The sequence below is a fragment of the Delphinus delphis genome, chromosome 11 (genome assembly GCF_949987515.2).
Source record: "Delphinus delphis chromosome 11, mDelDel1.2, whole genome shotgun sequence".
In the NCBI taxonomy this organism is placed as follows: Eukaryota; Metazoa; Chordata; class Mammalia; order Artiodactyla; family Delphinidae; genus Delphinus; species Delphinus delphis.
This window is the reverse complement of record NC_082693.1, coordinates 24,702,114-24,707,777: the sequence shown is the minus strand read 5'-3', so window position 1 is coordinate 24,707,777 and position 5,664 is coordinate 24,702,114.

The following is a 5,664-nucleotide window of genomic DNA, read 5'->3' as shown; positions in this document are numbered from 1 at the left end:
TCTTTCCGGACTGGGGCACGAACCCGTGTCCCCTGCATCGGCAGGCGGACTCTCAACCACTGCGCCACCAGGGAAGCCCTAGAATTGCAGTTTTTAATTTTATTAAAGAAAGATATCCAAAAACAAACAAACAAAAAACTTTATCTAATTTTATCATTTCATAAAAGAAAGGACATTTGACACATTAAAAAAAAGGAAGGAAATAATCTCAGAATAAAAGACAGATTTTTAAACTGAATAAATTTAACTTAAAAAAAGAATCCTATATTGTCCTTGTTTTTTTTCACTTAGGTACAGACTAGAAACTTTTGTAACAGAATGGCAGTTCTGTGGTTCTGGAAACCACTGATCTAGGGTCTTTCTAAATGCATTTTTGAAAATGTCTGACTGAGCTGGATGGAGAGGCAAATAGAGTGGGAATGGGAGCAGTGGAACTGAATGACTGGGAGGAATCCAAGGGATTGAGAACACAGGGAAAATGAAGAGTAGATTCTTCCCTAGTGAGGAAATTAAAGAGCTGGCAAGATAATTGTTTCTGCTCAGAGAGGAAAATTGGTGATTTGGATATTAGAGGTGGAACAGTTTTAAAAGTTAAGAGGAGCCAAAGCATGGCCTTGTTCGTGTGTGGCTTTGTATAGAATTAAGATGGAAGTCACTGGAGAATATGTTAGGCTTACATGGTAAAAGGATTATCATTTTGAATGAGTGCCCGAGACTGAGTGTCATAGGGTGGTGATGGAATGGGGAGGAAGTGCAGTGAATGATCCAGGTGCTGAAGTCATTAAGGAAGTTCTATATATATCCAGGTGTTAATGGAAGATGAATCAAGTGCTGAAGTGAGTTAGTGTACACTGTGGGTTGGAGTATGGACTCTGGAGCCAAGCTGCTTGGCAGTGAATCCAGTTTCTACCACCTGCTGTGTGGGCCTTGAAAATACTTGACTGGGGACTTCCCTGGTGGCGCAGTGGATAAGACTCCGCACTCCCAATTCAGGGGGCCCGGGTTCAATCCCTGGTCAGGGAACTAGATCCCACATGCATGCAGCAACTAAGAGTTTGCATGCCAAAGAGCCCGTGTGCTGCAACTAAGGAGTACAGAAGCCGCAACTAAGGAGCTGGTGAGCCGCAACTAAGGAGCCCGCCTGCCACAACTAAGACCCGGTGCAACCAAATAAATAAATATTAAAAAAAAAAGAAAATACTTAACTGTCTGTGCCTCGGTTTCCTTATCTATAAGTGAATAAAAATAGTATTTACTTTGTAGAGTCCTTTAGAGGATTAAATGAATTTAATATATGAAGTGCTTCAAATAATACCTAGCACATAATATGAAAGTTAGCTATAATTCTAATGTAGTATGTGTGTTTATTATTATTATTAGAAGATAGACTTGAAAAGGGAAGAGATGGTTGAGATATCATGTTAAAACATGCTACTTCTTTACCTGTGAGTCTCAGAAATGAAGTATGATTCAAAGATAATTACCACCAGGAGAACGTTATGTTTCATAAAGAGCAGGTAGAAGGATTGCTTTTAGAAAAACTGGAAGTTATTGGATGACTTGTTCATATCAGAACAGTGGCTCTATAGAGTAGATTGGCAGGTATTCGAGGTGGAACGAATTTTTGGTTGTAGGTTAATGCTGAGCTAACAGGAATGGGACTGGAGCAGCAGCAGAGTGGCAAGGTGCTCCATTGTAGAATAGAGCTGTCTTAGCAGAAGGTGAGACACAGCCTGCTGTTGTCCACCTTTCTATCCCGGGATGGGGGAGAGGAAGTGAGAGTGCCCTATGCATGCCCTCAGGGTCAGGCCGTGGAATCGTGAAAACTAGGAATGGAAGAGCCAGAGGCTGGGAGAGAGCCAAGTGAGTACACTAGTTAGATGATTAAGGGAGGAGTGCCGGATAGGTTATATGAAGTGTTAGAGGGTTGGTAAAACTAGCTGCTTTCCATATCTTTATACGTACATGTAATTTACAAGAAAGCATTTATAGAGCTCATTACAATATAGAAAATTTAGAAAGTAAAATTCACAGTTTTATTCATTTGCTCAACAATGCTATACCTACTATGTGCCAACCACTGTTGTAGGTGCTAGGGATATACTGTAGTGAGCAAAACAAAAATTCTTCTTGTAGATCTTATATTTTTACATATTTACTTATCTAAGTATGACTGTTTTGATTGGAAAGCTGTGCTACCGTGAGTTTTTCTGGGGAAATTTCCCACCTTCCTTCTTTCCTTCCTTCCATAAATATTTATCAAGTAACCTGCTGTGCATTGGAGATACAAAGATTAAGTTAGACATGGTTCCTGCCCTAAAATTACAATGGAGAAAACAAAATTAAACAAGCAAGTATAAATAGTGTGATAAAGGCACAGTGTTCTAGGAGGCCATGCTATAACTCATATGTTTGAGGTCATAGAAGTTTTTTTTTCCCCCTGAGAGAGATATTTAGACAGACTTGAAGAGTAAATAGGAGTTAGTCAAATGTAGAGGTGGGGGAGTGGGGGAAGGATATTTATAGTAGAGAGAATAGCATGTTTAAGGAATAGAAAGTGATTTAGTATGGTTGGAACTAAGACTTTGAGGGATTGGGTTTTGAAGCGAGGTAAGCAGGGCCTGTGTTTTGAGTGCTTTGTAAACCATGTTAGGATAGGGTCCAAACTCTTTAAATGTAATGGGGACCTATAAAAATATTTTAAAATAAAATTTATATGATCAGTTTTATGTATTAAAAATATTATTGATTGTTGTGTGGAGAGTGAATTGAAAGATTGAAGATTGAAGCAATGCAGAGATGGATTATGGCAACTGAGACTAGGCTCCTAGTAAGGAACTTCTCAATGGGCCTGGAAAAGAAATGACAGATTTGAGAGAAATTTAGGAAGAGTTTAAGTCTAAGGATGCAACTTATGTTTCTAGCTTGTGCATTTGGGTGCATGTGTCATCATTAACGAATATAGGGACACAGGAGGAGAAACAGGTTTGGTAGGGTGAAGTATTTATTTTTAGACTTGTTTTGTCTGAATTGTCTCTGGAATGCCCTAATGAAAATGTAATAGAAGACAAAAAGATATACATGTCTGCAGAAATATTTGGACTGGGAATAAAGATTTGAGAGGAATCAACATGTAGATAGAAATGGAAGGGATGGGAGATCACTTGGGGGAAGTGTGGAGGTTGGGAGGAGGGCCTAGTGCCCTCTGAGAGGAAGAAGAATCTGCAAAATAAGCCAAAGAATATCTTAGAGGTAAAACAAAAATCAGGAGTATAGTATTACCTAAGCCAGGGTAAGAGACTTTCAAGGAGAAAAAGAAGTGATGAATAAGTGAGAAAATATATTTTCTCAGAAGCAAAATTGATTAAGGGCTAAAAATTGTCCGTTGGGTTTGGTACTAAGCAAGTTGTTAATAACCTTGCTGAGAGCAAATTTAGTTGAGAGGCAAGGAAGTAGTCTCAGTATATGAATACGGACAACTCATACCTTTAAGTTTTGCTGTAGATATGCAGCTGGAGATCTATACAGTAGTTGGAGTTGGACTTGAGCTTACGTGGAGAGTTTTGTCTTAAAGATAAGCGGCTTGACATATTTATTATTTAGCCCCTGTAGGAAAGAATGAGTATAAATTGAAAGATGGAAGAAGGATCAGTCTTGGTGCCGTTACTGCTAAGCAGGTACAGAAAATAAATTTGATTACTGAGTTGAACAAACTTGAGGAACATGGCTTATGCTTAATAAACACTCAGAAGCTTAATTTACAGATGAGAAGAGCAGTTTTTTGTTTGTTTGGTTTTTTTTGCAGTATGCGGGCCTCTCACTGTTGTGGCCTCTCCCGCCGCGGAGCACAGGCTCCGGACGCGCAGGCCCAGCGGCCATGGCCCACGGGCCCAGCCGCTTCGCGGCACGCGGGATCCTCCCGGACCGGGGCACGAACCCGCATCCCCCGCATCAGCAGGCGGACTCCCAACTACTGTGCCACCAGGGAAGCCCGAGAAGAGTAGTTTTATAACTGTCATGGGGATCAAACACTGTCATCTCTTGTCTACATGTTCTTTTTTTTCCTTAGGAAAACCATATACATGAAATGCAAAATTATATTCTGAAGGCCACTTTTGAGCATGGAATCAGCAAGGGGAGTTAGTTGGGTATTTATAATGGCAAATGAAATCAACCCATTAATGCATTTAGCTTCACTTTAGGGCAGTGGCTCCTTCATGGACTGATTAGTAGTGCCTCTGGTTAGGTCCTGCTCTCTTTTGGACAGTGTTTATGATTACTGCCAGTTTTTACTTCCCTGAGTCTCCTTTTTTCTCCATGAATACTCTTTCTATGGTCTGTTCTTTCTGTATTAATCCTACTTAGATTTCAGACAAGTCTTTCTGCTTTCTTCTAGAGACAATCTTTTAGTGACTTTTTCAACCATTTAACTTATTCTGTTATGTGTTGATTTTATCAATACAACTTTGATTTCTGGTAATGCTTGTAGTGTCACCTATAATATTATTTATATAAATCAGTCAGATAAAAAAAATTATATAAAGGGCTTCCCTGGTGGCGCAGTGGTTGAGAGTTCGCCTGCCAATGCTGGGACACGGGTTCTTGCCCCGGTCCAGGAAGATCCCACATGCTGCAGAGTGGCTGGGCCCGTGAGCCATGGCTGCTGAGCCTGCGCGTCTGGAGCCTGTGCTCCGCAATGGGAGAGGCCACAACAGTGAGCGGCCCGCGTACCGCAAAAAAAAAAAAATTATGTAAATATTTGAGATTTCAGTTATTTTTATGGCTAGCATATTTTAGATGTAGTTGGCATATTGATCAAAAAGAGAATAGCAAGCAATTTTTAAATAATATTTTTATTATAAAAGCAGATAATTTGGAAAATCCAAAATTTTGTAAAGAAGACAAAATCCTCCCATGATCTACTTATAACATTTTGTGTATAGGCCTTCAGTTTGTTTCCCATATATCTTTTTCCCTGTCTCCCATAAAACTGGCATATGGCCTTCTGGTCTTTGCTTAATGTATTATGAGTATTTTCTTACATCATTAAATGTTTTCTTTTATAAGATTTTCAGTGTTTACATAGATTTAGAACTTTTAATTCACTGTAATTTGTATATTGGATACGAGGAGTTCGTTTCTATCTTCAATATTTAAAAATAGCCATACAAGAAATATCCTCATCAAATTTTTGTGCACAACACAGATATTTTCCTTCGGATACATTCCTAAAAAAGGAATTTACTTAGAATAAGAGCGGTGAATATTTATGTTCTTGTTAGCAGTGTATGAGCATATCTACTTTACTTCATTGTCATCCATTAATGGGAATATATTATTTGTATGTGTTTTGTTAATTTCATAGGAGAAAAACTTTATTTTAATTTGTATATTCAAATATTACAAATGTAATTGAATTGATTTTCACTTTTTTTGGCTATTTAATGTGTTTGTGTGTGTAAATTGCCTGTCATTAGTACTTTTTTGTCAGGGTGGAAGTGGAGAAAAAAGAGGTGTGGATAAGTGTTAAGCTTTTTTTCTCAAGGAGGAATAAGAATGTTACGTTGTTCCAAGGACATTTTTCAGTTATCTAAAAATAAAAGAAACCTTTTAATCTTTTTTGGAGGATTCATTTATTCATTTTTTATTCCTTAGCATGACTAT